General features: G+C 38.1%; 1 protein-coding gene across 3 annotated transcripts in view; it reads right to left on the reverse strand.

Annotated features, from left to right (window-relative positions):
- The window catches only part of TAFA1 (TAFA chemokine like family member 1), a 598831-nt gene that overhangs the window by 21312 nt on the left and 562456 nt on the right, over positions 1 to 15063 (reverse strand). The gene's annotated exons all lie outside the window — the stretch shown is intronic.

Consider the following 15063-nt stretch of genomic DNA (forward strand, 5'->3'; position numbering starts at 1 on the left):
GCGACAGAGTGAGACTCCGTCTGAAAAAAAAAACAAAAACCTAGAAACATAGAAAAGAACTTCCCAATCTGAGGGCTCAGGATCCTGGGAGGTGGGGAATCTTGTGGTAGCTTAAAACCTTACTTTTCTAGCAATAGTGTTTTAATAATGCTGATTCATTTTGATTTTATTTTCTAAAGGTACTGCCTCTTTATGTCAGGTAATACTAAATTTCTATTTTCTGATTGTAAGAACAATTACGAATGCTTCCTCTTCTACACCTGCCTCTGTGCACTGACTTTGCCAGTCCTTGCATTAAGCAGAGATTATTTTGCCAGCCCTTCTATCTGGGTTTGGTTATATGATTTTTTCACCCAATAAAAGGTTAGCAAACAAGAGACAAGAAGAGATTTGAAGGTGCTTGTATTGGGGCTTACTGCTCTTTAGAACCCTGTCGTTACCATGCTGAAAAGTCATGCGGAGCAGAGAGTAGCTACCCCAGCTGAGGTCCTCCTGGCATCATCAACCTGCCAATCATCAGACATGTGACAGAGGCAATCCTGACTCTAGGTCCAATGGAGCCAGCCCAGACCAGAAGAAACCACCCAGGCAACACACAGAATTGTGTGAAATGGTACATTTTTGTTCCTTTAAATCATTCAGTGTGTGGAGATTTGTTATACAACAAAAGGCAATGGGAAAGTAGTCAGAAAATATCTTGTTAAGATGAATACATTTAGGTAAAATTAAAGAAAAGCACCAAGCAAGAAATGATAAAGACAATGTACTGGTACAGCAAGAAACAGGAAGATGGTATGAGACTGACAGAAGTTTGGGAAAAAATGACATAAAATGTTGGGTATTCTGCACCTAAATCCAAAACAACAAACCCCAATCTAGAAATGCATTTTCCCTTGGATTTACTGGGAAGCAAGAGTACAGGCAAAGAAAACCTAGGCCTTTGAAAAGAAAAATAAAAACAATCTTATCCATAATGCACTTAAATAGCAAAACACTAGGAACATGAAAATAATCTGTTCTACTGAATAATTATTAAGAGTGTTATTTTAGTATTTATATTTTGGGGGATATTTTAATCAAATTCAGATACTGTATTTATGGGTTTTTGCTTCTAAAAGCACGGATGTAAGAATCAAGCAATTGATGACAGTGCATTTTTTCATGGCTTCTTGATCATTGACTACTCATTTTCCTGATTAAAGGAGATGTCCTGTTCTCCAGTCAAACTGATCCTGAGAAATTACAAAACATTTATTTAACACAAAGGTCAAAAATTGGCAGCTTATGTGCTAAAACTGAAGTGTGGATTCTTTTTTTCTCCCTACACAGTACTTTTAATAATTGAAATGAATCACCAATATTCAAATTAGGAGATTTTACATTAAAGTTCAAATGTTAGGTTTCTGGGAAAAATAGGAAGACTAGCAACACTGGGGCTGCATGTTTATAAAAACAACTGAGCAGTGTTTTCTCCTTTGGGTACGGTTCATGTTCTCCAGTTTGCCATAGTCCCTGCCACTCCCTATCATCCCTGGCATTCCATTCACTCATCCCATAGACACACATACACTTCTTTCAAGTGCTTTTTCTTTTTTTTTTTTTTTTTATGAGACGGACTCTTGCTCTTTTTGCCCAGGCTGGAGTGCAATGGCATGATCTCAGCTCAGTGCAACCTCTGCCTCCTGGGTTCAAGCAATTCTTCTGCCTCAGCCTCCTGAGTAGCTGAGATCACAGGTGCATGCCACCCACCTGGCCAATGTTTGTATTTTTAGTAGAGATGGGGTTTCACTATGTTGGCCATGCTGGTCTTGAACTCCTGACCTCAAGTGAACTGCCCACCTCAGCCTCCCAAAGTTGCCCAGGCTGGAGTACAGTGGTATGATCTCAGCTCACTACAAACCCCACCTCCTGAGTTCAAGCAGTCCTCCTGCCTCAGACTCCAGAGTAACTGGGATTACAGGCACACACTGCCATGCCTGGCTAAATTTTGTATTTTTAGTAGAAATAGGGTTTCACCATGTTGGCCAGGCTGGTCTCGAACTCCTGGTCTCAAGTGATCTGCCCACCTAGGCTTCCCAAAGTGTTGGGATTATAGGCATGAGCCTCTGTACCTGGCCTCAAGTGCCTTTTATGTACTCGGATCCTGACTTAAGTGCTGCCTCTGAAGCACCAGTCCAATTGACTAGAAAAAGACCTGGAAGCCTTTCTTTTTCTGCTTCAGCAAATCGGAATGGCCATCTAGTTCCCTGAACCATTCCTCATCATTTCTCTGCACATTTATGTATGTTGCTAACACCACTGGAACTGCTCTCCTTCCACTGGCCCATCGAGTAGAGACTTTTGACATCTTACAATCTCAGTCCAAATACATGTTCTCATTGAGAATTTGTAGTGAGGAAATGATTTATATCAGATCTCACCAAGTTAGACGGAAAGACACTGGAAGACATTACACAAAATCAGCCTATCATATTCAATCCACAGCTAAAATCTCAGGATATTCTAGAAAAATCTATAAATAACTGAAAACTTTTTGATATTTTGGTGGCTCACACCTGGAATCCAAGTACTTTGGGAAGCTGAGGTGGGAGGATTGCTTGAAGCCAGGAGATGGAGACCACCCTGAGCACCCATCTATGAAAAATAGAAAATAAAAAAATTAGCTGGGCTTGGTGGTGTTCTCCTGTCGTTGCTACTCAGGAGGCTGAGGCAGGAGGATCATTTGAGGCTGCAGTGAGTCATGATCATGCCACTGCACTCCAGCCTACATAACAGAGTGAGACCCTGTCTCCAAAAAAAAAAAAAAAAAAAAAAGACAGAAAAGCCCAGACTCACTTCTATGTTTCTGCCACAACATAAGCAAATTTCACTTTTCCCACACTGTCTATAGGTTTTTTCCTTCCCTATCCCTTATGAGTTCTGTGTCATTGTTACTTGATTTAGTCTACCACTGACTTTCTCAAATACAAGAAAATCATTTGCATGAGAAATAAATAAACCACATGCCAAATAACTGTCTCTAAGGTATTCTTTGATACTGTACAAATTTCTTGATCAATTCCACACTCAACCAAACTTAAGTCTTCCTTCTTTTAGGCTTCTATTGTATTGTGCTCCTATTTCCTCATGTATTTTAAGTGTTTCTTCATCTGTCTCTCCACTAAGCTGTACACTTTGTGAGGCCAGTGATTTTACATTTCCAGTTGTGTGTTTAATGCACCAAGCAGAGTGCCTGGCACATAGAAATTGTGACCAGCGCTGTAAATTGGCTACAGAAAAGCCATTCCCAACTCCTTCCCCCTTGATACTTCCCAATCCAGCAGTGGAACTTAAAAATAATTGCTTTACTAGCTTTCCTGGTAGCTGAGTTTGGGCATATGATACGATTCTGGTCTATGAGAGCAAGCAAAGGTCTGCTGGGGAGGGCGCTCTGGAAAAGTCTTGATTTCCTGTTCAAAAGACAAAGTCACTGCTGGCCTAGTCCTTAAGTCACCTACTTACACAGTGTGAAATGCGTATATGACAGCTGCAGCTACTATAGCCATCATAAAAGACAGTTCAGGAAAATTGCTGCAATGCTGGCACTTATGTCAACAACCAATACCTCCATACTTTCTGTTATGCAGGAATAAATCAATTCTTATTGTCAAAGCTGCTTCAGTTGGGCATTCTGCTACTTGCCACCTAACACAATCCTATGTTACACTGAAGGTGCTCAATAAATATTTGTGGAATAACTAAATGACTGAATGAATCCAGGTGTTTGACTGCACCAAAGCCAGATTGCTGCTATTTTCTAGCCATTTAGTACTGAATATTAACAATTACTGAAGAATGAGATTTTGCATTAATATTAAAAAATTTAGTTGACTAATAGATAATCCTGAGAGTAGATTTCTGTCCTTATTATGTGTCTCTCCACTTTACATGCACAATCACGCTGTTCCTCAGAGCATGCCAGATGCAGAAGTTACAGAACTGGCATAGGTCTAAGTAAATTAGTCATTTTCCTAGCATACTTCCGTGTCAGTGGTAATGTTGGGTTTTCTTAATTATAATGCAGATCTGCTCACAATGCAGTAATACTAACTGTTATGGCCTAGAGAAGCCAAATTCAATTTTACTCAACTATTAAGATTCATTTGGATGTTTCTGACATGATTTCTGCATATAGAAATTGCTCTTATAGTGAAGTATTTTTCGAGGCTTGCTGTAGCACAAGAAAGAAATTGGGAGAAAACTGAACATCAGCCATCAAAAGAAAAAGGGAAAAAATAGCAACTAAAGAAAAGGCTTCTAATATTTATTTATTGTTCTTTTAAAATCATTTTCTGTCCTACCTGTGGCAGGCTGAAATCTATCTCTACCTGAGCCTGAGCCACAGGGACAGAGTCTGAAAATCTTCGTGAATATGATTTGTGGAGAAGACAGGTCTAAAGAAAAAAATTTTTTCTCATGCTCTGAATTTTCAAGTTGGCTGTAGCCCAAATGCCAAGCTCAAAAACCATTTTCATTTTACTTTCTGAGACGACAACTTTTCCCAAACAAAAAAAAAACAATCACCAGTGCAACATTCTGAGTATAGGCAAACTGTTTTGTATTTTAGGATTTTGTTGGTCATATGATCCCCTTCCTACAAGAAGGAATACACCCAAATTACTTCCTTTCATTTCATCTCATTATGAGACTCTTCTTGAATAACATTCCCCCTCAATTCAGAAAGGTAACATATAAGCTCATGTTATGAACTAAATGTTTGTGTCCTCCCAAAATCATATGTTGAAATCCTAACCTGCAACATGATGGTGTTAGGAGATAGGGTGTTTGGGAGGTAATTTGGTCCTGAAAGTGGAGCCCTCATGGATGGAATTAGTGCCCATATAAAAGGGTCCCCCAGAAACTCACTCTGCTTTCTGCCATGTGAGGATACAATTAGAAGCCAAGAGTATGCAACCCAGAAGTGGGCCCTCACCAGAACCTGGCCATGCTGGCAACCTGGTCTCAGACTTCTAGCCTCCAGAACCGTCAGAAATATGTTTCTGTTGTTTATAAGCCCACCCAGTCTATAGTACTTTGTTACAACAGCCTGAACTACATAAGGTAGCCTACAGCACATATATATGAATTTATTTATGAAATGCATCATACTAGGCAATATAGTTGATGCAAAACTATGAGGTAATCATTAACAATTGGCTTTCTCCATTTGGGTTATTATAACAAAATAATATAAACTGGGTACCTTAAATAGGACAGAAATTTATTTTTCACCATTCTGGAGGCTGGGAATTCCAAGATCAAGGCAATGGCCAGTTCTTTGTCTTGTGAGGGCCTGCCTCCTTGTTTACAGATGATGTCTTCTCATTGTATCCGTACATGGCAGAAAGAGACAAGGTAGTTCACTGGAGTCTCTTTTATAGGGACACTAATTTCATTCATGAGGATTCCACTCACATGAGGCCCCCATCTTCTAATATCATCACATTGGTGATTAGGTTTTAACATACGAATTGAGGGTGGGAGAGACACACACATTCAGACCATAGTAGCAATATTCTAATTAGCCTTTTATATATTGTATTATAGACCAACAAGCTCAACCACCTTGATATATATAAACTAATGTATCAACTCATTCTATTTGGGAATGGAGGAAGGATCGTTGATACTTAAAATAAACTTTAATCTTATCACTTAAATTAACTGCTAAGTTGTTGCCCTGGAATGATCCAAGAGGCAGACTTTATGGACAAATAAAAATTACTCTGAAATCAGTGTTGTACTCATCTGACATTTTGGTCTCCCCAGCAGTAATCCCAATTTTTTTCCTTCTGGTTGTGGTGTTTGGGTTTATCTTTGGGGAAACAACCTTCACTCACTCTCTCAAACCATGTGGTCATGGGACCTTGTCTTAATCCCTCTGCATGTTCCTTTCCCCTTATCTCAGTGATTGGTTCAGATGTGAATGAAACAGCCAATTAGTTGGTTTGGGGACTTTGATTCTCTGAATGCCTAGTACAAAGTAAGTGCTCAATAAACTTGCTGCTGTTATTGTTATTATGAAAGTAATCATCAGTAATTAGTAATTAGTAACCATCAGTTGCCCTCATCCAGATGCAATTCAATGCAGTTCAATTAAATATAAATATGTTATATTCCTAAATATGTTGAGGCTGAGGACAAATTTAATAAATTTCAGTGCATATCCTTAAAAAACTATCAGCTTAATAAATGACACTATTTAATTGCAATCAGTGTAGTCATGGCAATGACAAAATAAATAATACTTTGAAATCACAGGGAGAATTTAGGGAGAATTGACTGTGGATCATGCACTGTGCCAAAAAAATTGTATTTATTCCATAATTTAATCCTCATAATAATCTTGGAGGTGGGCACTACTATTATCTCATTTTGGAGAGGAGGAAACCAATCAAAAGGAGGCTACATAACATACCCACGCTCACACAGCTAGTAAGATGCAGGATCTAATCCAGAGCTGAGAGGAGGTTGAAAAAGGGATGTCTGCAATGAGTGCTAAAGGATCAGTAGGAATTTGCAAAGGCAGTAAAGTAGAGAAGGAGAATCTCAGTGGAAGTAATGCTTGTGCATGACCCAGAGGTATGAGTTAGAATGTTGTATTCTGGCAACTATTAGTTCAGCATTTCTGGAGCAAAAGTGTGCGAGTGTGTGTGAGTGTGTGTCTGTGTGTGTATGTATGTGTGTGTGCTTATCAGCAAGTGGGAGCAGCTAAGGCTGGGTATATTTTAGGAACTGTGCTGCTTAAATTTGATCACAGTCCACAGTCTTAATTAACTAGGCTTTATACAAATGCAATTGCTGTGACAAATCAAAGATACCATGAGAATAATAGAAATGATCACTTTGGATCCAGAGCAAGTTCTATCTCATCTCAGCAATGCTGTTTCTCTGCCAGATGAATGTCTCCTCCTGGGCCATAGTTCTTCTTTTGTGGAGTATAATTTCATAGATGGAACTAAAAATGAATTAGTTCATTTGACAGGATTAAGGGGTCTGTCCTCATCAAATATTTTCTTCAGTACAGATCTCTATCAGATGCTGCCCAGAGGAGGCTTATTCAGCATTTGTATAGCTCATCTTATTACAGACCACTTGACTACACATTTGCACAGCTTTCCCTGCACCCAGGTCATAAAACAGACTGGGCAGTCTTGGTTTATAAAGAAGCAGCCAGGGCGAAAGGCACTACATAAGGCCATGACTGAAAGAGCTCCATCTGAGTTTTAAAACAAAGGGTGTCACTTTTAGGAATTGATTCTTTTAATTCCATGAATTTATGTAAAAAGGAAACATTATTACCTGACTATAAGTGGAAAACTGGTATTACATGCTCTGAGGTCAACATAAAAATAAATACAACAATACAAAGGTTACTGATTGTAGTTAGACACTATTGTCTTCCTAAGGTGAAATCCTCAGTTTCTTTTAAAAAGTTGGAGATGAACATATTTTTGAGAGGTGTTAAAGACATGATAATACTAAATTGAGATTTTCTCCTTTAATGTAGCCAAAGGATAGAAGGAAATGGAAAGGGGAACAATTGGCCAGGCGCGGTGGTTCACATCTGTAATCCCAGCACTTTGGTGGCCCGAGGTGGGCGGATCACTTGAGGTCAGGAGTTTGAGACCAGTCTGGCCAGCGTGGTGAAACCCTATCTCTACTAAAAATATGAAAATTAGCCAGGCATGGTGGCGCATGCCTGTAGTCCCAGCTACTCGGGAGGCTGAGGCAGAATGGCTTGAACCCAGGAGGTGGAGGTTGCAGTGAGCTGAGATGCTTCATTGCACTCCAGCCTGGGTGACAGAGCAAGACTCCATCTCAAAAAAAAAAAAAAAGGAACACTTTATTTACTCTGTAATTCAGTTGCTATTTGGTGTCACCTGTACTATTATCTCAAATGATTTTATTTAGCAGTGGTATGACCCCTATACACTGAACACAATGAAACATTCCCTTCCTCTCCTGTTCTTTTATTCCCTCTTCTAGCAGCAGGAGAGAGAAAGAACCAGTGCTCTCCTTAATGTCACACAATATCCTGATAGCTTTCCATCCAAGATCACTTTTATTTAGATCCAATTCAAGAACTAAGCACACTAATTGAAAATATACACAAAGGAAACTATAGAATATGAAGGAACTTTAACATATGTAGCCTCACTTTTTCAGTTGGCATTCACATTAAAAAATGTACAAACCTAGGCAATACCATTCAGGACATAGGCGTGGGCAAGGACTTCATGTCAAAAACACCAAAAGCAATGGCAACAAAAGCCAAAATTGACAAATGGGATATCATTAAACTAAAGAGCTTCTGCACAGCAAAAGAAACTACCATCAGAGTGAACAGGCAACCTACAGAATGGGAGAAAATTTTTGCAACCTACTCATCTGACAAAGGGCTAATATCCAGAATCTACAATAAACTCAAACAAATTTACAAGAAAAAAACAAACAACCCCATCAAAAAGTGGGCAAAGGACATGAACAGACACTTCTCAAAAGAAGACATTTATGCAGCCAAAAAACACATGAAAAAATGCTCATCATCACTGGCCATCAGAGAAATGCAAATCAAAACCACAGTGAGATACCATCTCACACCAGTTAGAATGGCCATCATTAAAAAGTCAGGAAACAACAGGTGCTGGAGAGGATGTGGAGAAATAGGAACACTTTTACACTGTTGGTGGGACTGTAAACTAGTTCAACCATTGTGGAAGTCAGTGTGGCGATTCCTCAGGGATCTAGAACTAGAAATACCATTTGACCCAGCCATCCCATTACTGGGTATATACCCAAAGGACTATAAATCATGCTGCTATAAAGACACATGAACACGTATGTTTATTGTGGCACTATTCACAATAGCAAAGAGTTGGAACCAACCCAAATGTCCAACAACGATAGACTGGATTAAGAAAATGTGGCACATATACACCATGGAATACTATGCGGCCATAAAAAATGATGAGTTCATGTCCTTTGTAGGGACATGGATGAAACTGGAAAACATCATTCTCAGTAAACCATCGCAAGGACAAAAAACCAAACACCGCATGTTCTCACTCATAGGTGGGAATTGAACAATGAGAACTCATGGACACAGGAAGGGGAACATCACACTCTGGGGACTATTGTGGGGTGGGGGGAGGGGGGAGGGACAGCATTAGGAGATATACCTAATGCTAAATGATGAGTTAATGGGTGCAGCAAAACAACATGGCACATGGATACATATGTAACAAACTTGCACATTGTGCACACGTACCCTAAAACCTAAAGTATAATAATAAAAAATAAAAACAAAACAAAACAAAACAAAAATGTACAAACCAAGGCTAACATTTCTTGAAGGACAGCTCAGTTTCTACACTGTCCCCCTGATGAAAAGCACCAGACTGAGAAGTGATCAGTCTACTATCTTAAGACACAGTTAATCGCTGAATTTGGAACACAGCTTTCAGCACCTGGATGCTCAGGAAATAATATTAAGCAATCAAGTTTTATCAGTGATGACCAATAAAAGAGAAAAAGCTAAATTCAGCCCTAAGTTTCATTATCCAGATGGGTTGAGGAACCTCCAATATTCTTAAAGGACCAATGACCTTGACTGCTTTGGACTGTGAGAGAAATGAATTTCAAAGATGAAATAGGAAAGTATGTCACTGCAAAGATGCATAGAGGTACTCTCTCATGTGAACAGAGACCAATATATCTGCTTTTACTGATCAAAGTGAAAATGTAAATTGCCTTTGGGAAGTAAGGGCCAGTGCAGCCTGCAAATAATGCTTGGTTTCTACACACTTGAAACTTCTTAGGCTACTATGCTTCAGGTGGCTCTAAGAGGGGGTGCTAATTTCAAGAGGAGCTCGTGTTCACAGTTTAAGAGGTTTCATAAGGAAAAGAAGGGGACAATTGTTGAGTAAACCCTAAGTGTATAGCATTCCACCTAATGCTTGCGGCAATCCTGGGAAGAAGATCATTATTATCCAGATTTTACAGATAAGGAAGGGAAGGTTCAGATTTTAATTAGCCCAAGCTAGTGAATGGCAAGGTTTAAGGTTCAGGCTTTATGGATGCCACATTTTGATATCTTTTTTGATTTCATAATGCTTGCTAGAATTATTATATGAGGCTTGCTGATGTCAACATCAATTTGTCACATAGCTCTTATTTCTACATACCTAGCATCTGCTCCCTTCTCTTCTGGGAACAATACTTTAATTTTCCTTTGGGGAGCTACTCTCCCCACAGTGTTAGTCAGATGCTTCAGGTGGAGCTAACCATACTCCCTGGAAACAGAGGCGGCCACATGACCAGGCTGGTCCAATCGGATCACTCCATCTCTTTGTAGCTTAAACACTGTTGGAAAAAACAAATAGCTATGCCTCTCCTTGAGAAGTATGATTCCTCTCCTGCTGAAGCTGCACTGGCTCTAGTTACTTGCTTGAACAAATGAATGTAACCCAAGTAACGTTCTAGGATTTCTTAAGGTAAGTCATAAAATGTCTTGCAGCTTCCACCCATGCTTTTTAGACTCTTATTTCTGGGAGTCCGGAGCCAGCCTACAAAAAATCCAACAGTCCTGAGACTACGATCCTGGGAAGTGCACACGCAGATGCTACAGTCGATCATCCCAGCTGATCCCAGCCTTCCAGCTGTCTCCTTTAAGCCAAGGTAAATGAGTCATTTTGAACTTTCACAACCAATCCAGTCACCAGCTGAACACCATGGACCTCTGTCCATGAGTAGTTTGAAACAATAGCCATTTTATGACACCTCATGTTTATTCTGAAGAATCATCCTGCCAAACCTTATCCAAATTGCTACCAATAAAAACATGAGATGTCATAAAATGGCTATTGTTTCAAACTACTAATTTTGGGGCTGTCATATACAACTAAAAACTGGAACAATCTCTTTGGCCACAGTGACTCAGAAATAGGCTTGTGACCTAAGCCAACCAATAATTTTCAATTCCAGGATTTTTTCTAATGATATTGGGAAAAAAGATGTTTTTTTTTTCCATTGCTGGGTGGTACCCTGGTGTGATATAAAACTAGGCCTGTTGGTAGCATTTTTATTACTACGGAGGCACAGCTTGTTTGAGATGGAACCCAACGTAGAAGAAAATAGAATAGAAAGATGGAGAGAGAGATCGTGATGTCTGAAGTAAGTCATTGCCTTGGCCTTATGTTTCAAGGCCAGAAAACTTTTTGTTTAAATCAGTTGAATGGTGTTTCTTGCTCCTGAAAGAATTTAAACCAAGAAAAGCCATACTGGGGGAGAAAAGTAAAATGAGAAGTAAATGGTTGCAAACAATGAAAGGAAGGCTCTCTACACATATATATTTATATACCTATGCATATTTGTAATTCATGTCAAAGGCATTGTTTCAAAGTTGGAGGTATGCAAAAAGAACAAGATAAGCTTAAGGACCACATTTAAAAATATTTTGCCATATCTATATAGAAGGGCTCTCAGTTCAAAGGCCATTTTAATCTTTCCAAATATACTTCTGCAATGGACTGATGTTTATGTCACCCCAGAATTCATACCTTGAATTCCTAACCTCCAAAGTGATAGTGTTAGGAGGAGGGCCTTTTGACAGAAGGATGGAGCCCTCGCAAATGGGATTAGTGCTCTTATAAAAGAGATCCCAGAGAGATTCCTCACCCCTTTTGCCATGTAAAGTTACAGAAGACAGCCACCTGTGGGGAAGTGGCCCTCACCAGACACTAAATCTGCAAAGCACCTTGATCTTTAACTTTCCAGCTTCCACAACTGTGAGAAATAGACGTTGTTTATAAGCCACTCCGTTTGGTATTTTGTTATAGCACCCTGAAAAAACTAAGACAATCCTTAAACAGAAAGAAAAACTGTACAGTTTGATCAAAAGCTACTTGAGAAAAAATAAATAAGCAGAATAGTATGGTAGTCAAAACTATCAGCTTATGTCTCAGTGGGCAAGTTACTCTGATGACCTGAGTTTTACTTTCTTTATCTGTAAAATGGAAGTAATACCTGTCCTGCTTTATAGTCTTTTTTGTTTTTTAAATTAAATGAGTTAGTGTTTCTTGAGGAAAGAGGAAATAGGCAAGTAAAACCATGTTAGGGCTCACATTTTGGAGGGACTTATTTGGATGCATCAGGCTTTATGAAATAGGTAGTGGTCTGCATCCACAGAAAAGATATAGACGTGACTTCTGAGGTTGATGCTAAAAAAGCTAACACTATTGCTGTCAAATAAGATAACTGCTAGCCACATGTGGATATTTAAATTTAAATTAATTAAAACTAAATAAAATTAAAAGTTCCTTCTCAGTCATACCAGCTACATTTCAGGTGCAAAACAGCCACATATAGCTAGTGGCTACCACATTGAATTGTACAGAATGGAACATTTCCATCTCTACAGAAAGCACTATTAGACAGTGGTGATCTGGTATACCAGATCATTCTATCTGAGTGGCATTTGTTAGCCATCACTTGGCACAAACCCACTACTCCTTCACTCCCAGCACTCCTAAAAGAGTTAGAAGATCTGACTTTCACTTCTTTTCTTGTCTTATGTTCACCACTCTGGAGGCACCTGTGGATGAAAAGTGGAATGGAATCATAAAAAAACCTGGGCATTGATACCATGTTTGCCATCGATATTGGTGAGAACTCCAGATAATCACATCATGTTAATGAGCCTCAGATTCTCATCTGTAAAGTGAGTCTACAACACACAACGTGGACCTCCATCCATGACATGTAGAACCACCCACTTTGCACGGTTGTTGAAATTGCCTGAGAGAACCTTGGTGCTTTGAAAAATGTACAAAGATGGAGATGGACTAAGTTCTCCAAAGGTGAATTATTTTCTAAAGAGGAATTTCTCAAGGTTTAAATTAATGGTTCATGTAACAACATAATCAAGATCATGAGTTCTGACACCAGAAGAAACAGGTTTTATTGTTTACTTAAATCCTAATTTTAGTCACTTACTAGTTATAAGGAATAAAGTTTTAAGGAATAAAATCCACCTAGCAGCAATGTTGTGCTGATTAAGTAAGACAACATGCTCTTTCTATTGTATCTGGAGCACAGAATGAAGTAAAAATTATTAGCTAATTCTCCTGGCCCTGAACCTTCCACAGGCCATTGCATGTACTTCAATAAGTACATATGCAAGATGGTAACAGGAGTGTATCTGTACTTTTTGTGGCAGGTAGAGAAAACTGAAGACAGCCAATAATACCAGCATCTATTTTCTTTTAAAAGTGCATTATTTTAAAAGGCTCATTATTCTTTGTGTTGAAAAAAAAAACAGTTTCTACTTTTAAGTTAATGCATACTATTTTTTAGAGTAATATTTTGGAAGCATCTCAGTTCTACATTGTGGGAAGCAAATACAAAAGTCCACTAAATGATGAAAGACACGGATTGAACTTAGTAAGTAAATCGATAAGTGTAGTTATTGATGCACTCCTCTATGCATCACGTGAAGCACTTAAGCAAGTGAAGTGGTTAAGAACTTCATCACTGCAGTCGGTGAGATCTAGGTTTAAGGGACCTTGATCAAGTGATTTAACTTCTGTAAACCTTGCTGCCCTTTTTATTAGATAGGGATAATCATAATGTTCTTACCTCATTGGGTTGTTGAGGTAATGATATATGAAATGAGTTAATATAGAAAGACCTTAGAAGAGGACTTGTCATATGTAAGTGCTATCTATGTTATTGGTGATGATAATGATGGCCATTATCATCACTTATATTATGCAGAACAATTCCAGGTATGCAACAAGTGTTCAATGAAATATTGTGTATTACTTACATTTATCTACTATAATTTTAAAATAACATATTTGATTTTAGTTTGAATAAGTAAATGATGTTGACAGTTGTAATAAAGAGGTTTACAATCAGGAAATTAAGTTTATCAGTGGTAACTAAGACTACCAGGAAAACGTGCAACTATCATAAGCCTGGTGACTATTAATCTATATTTAATTATATTATGTTAAAATTTTAAACTACTTTTCAACCAAATTGCTTTTAATATGTAGCTATTTAAAGTAAGATATACCTTAGAATCATTCTAAGGCATGTAAACCTCGTGGTATTTACCCAGTTCACACCAGATTGTCTCAATTCAATACAGTTTAGGTTTTTATCGTTTTGATATAAGAAAAATAGTTATCTTCTCCAGTGTAATTCTAACAAAGATCTAGAGGAAATAAGTTATTTCAACTTGTCTGCTAGTAGAAATATACGATTAGAAATCTACTGAAGCTATGAAAATAATTAAGTTAATAACATTTATTGCAACTACATCTGCTAATAGTAGTATTTGCACATTTGTTTTCATACCTATTACTTCATGTTTAAATTCATCACACCAAGGCTGAGCCTTATTTCCATATTTATTGCTACTCAGATATTTATACTATATATTTGTTTAAAAAACAGCAATGGGTGTAATCTTGAATGGGCAAAGCAAATAAAATACGATTGCAAAAGTTCTAACGAGTTTTTTCCCCTTTCAGGGACAAGAAAATAGCTAGCATAGTTGAGAGGCGTATTTGCATTTGAGTCTTCTTAATATATACTCTGGAAAATCAACACAATAGATACCTGACCTTCCTCCTGTGCTTTTGAATAAGCAAGAACAGACAGAAATCAAAACGTGTAAAATCTTTAGGAATGTAATGAGCTGATTTATATCAGAGGACACATTTCTAACTTACATTTACCTGGTAGCCAAAGAAAATCAACTTGCCTATGTCTTCCTGTTACATTTTTTTGTAGAACCCAATAAACCTGTCACCTTCTTGCATTTTTATTTTTGTTTTATTCATTTTACTCTTTACCATGCAAAATGATACAGTGGGAAGAAATTGAATTGGGAGTCAAAATTCTCCAGTGTACATCTGCTCTCTGTTGTTAATTAATTGTGTCACCCATTTGACTGACTCAACTTTTTCATCTCAGTTTATCCTAAAAAGTGTGCAAATTCTAAGTTTTAGACGC

The sequence above is a fragment of the Nomascus leucogenys genome, chromosome 21, assembly GCF_006542625.1.
Source record: "Nomascus leucogenys isolate Asia chromosome 21, Asia_NLE_v1, whole genome shotgun sequence".
Taxonomy (NCBI): domain Eukaryota; kingdom Metazoa; phylum Chordata; class Mammalia; order Primates; family Hylobatidae; genus Nomascus; species Nomascus leucogenys.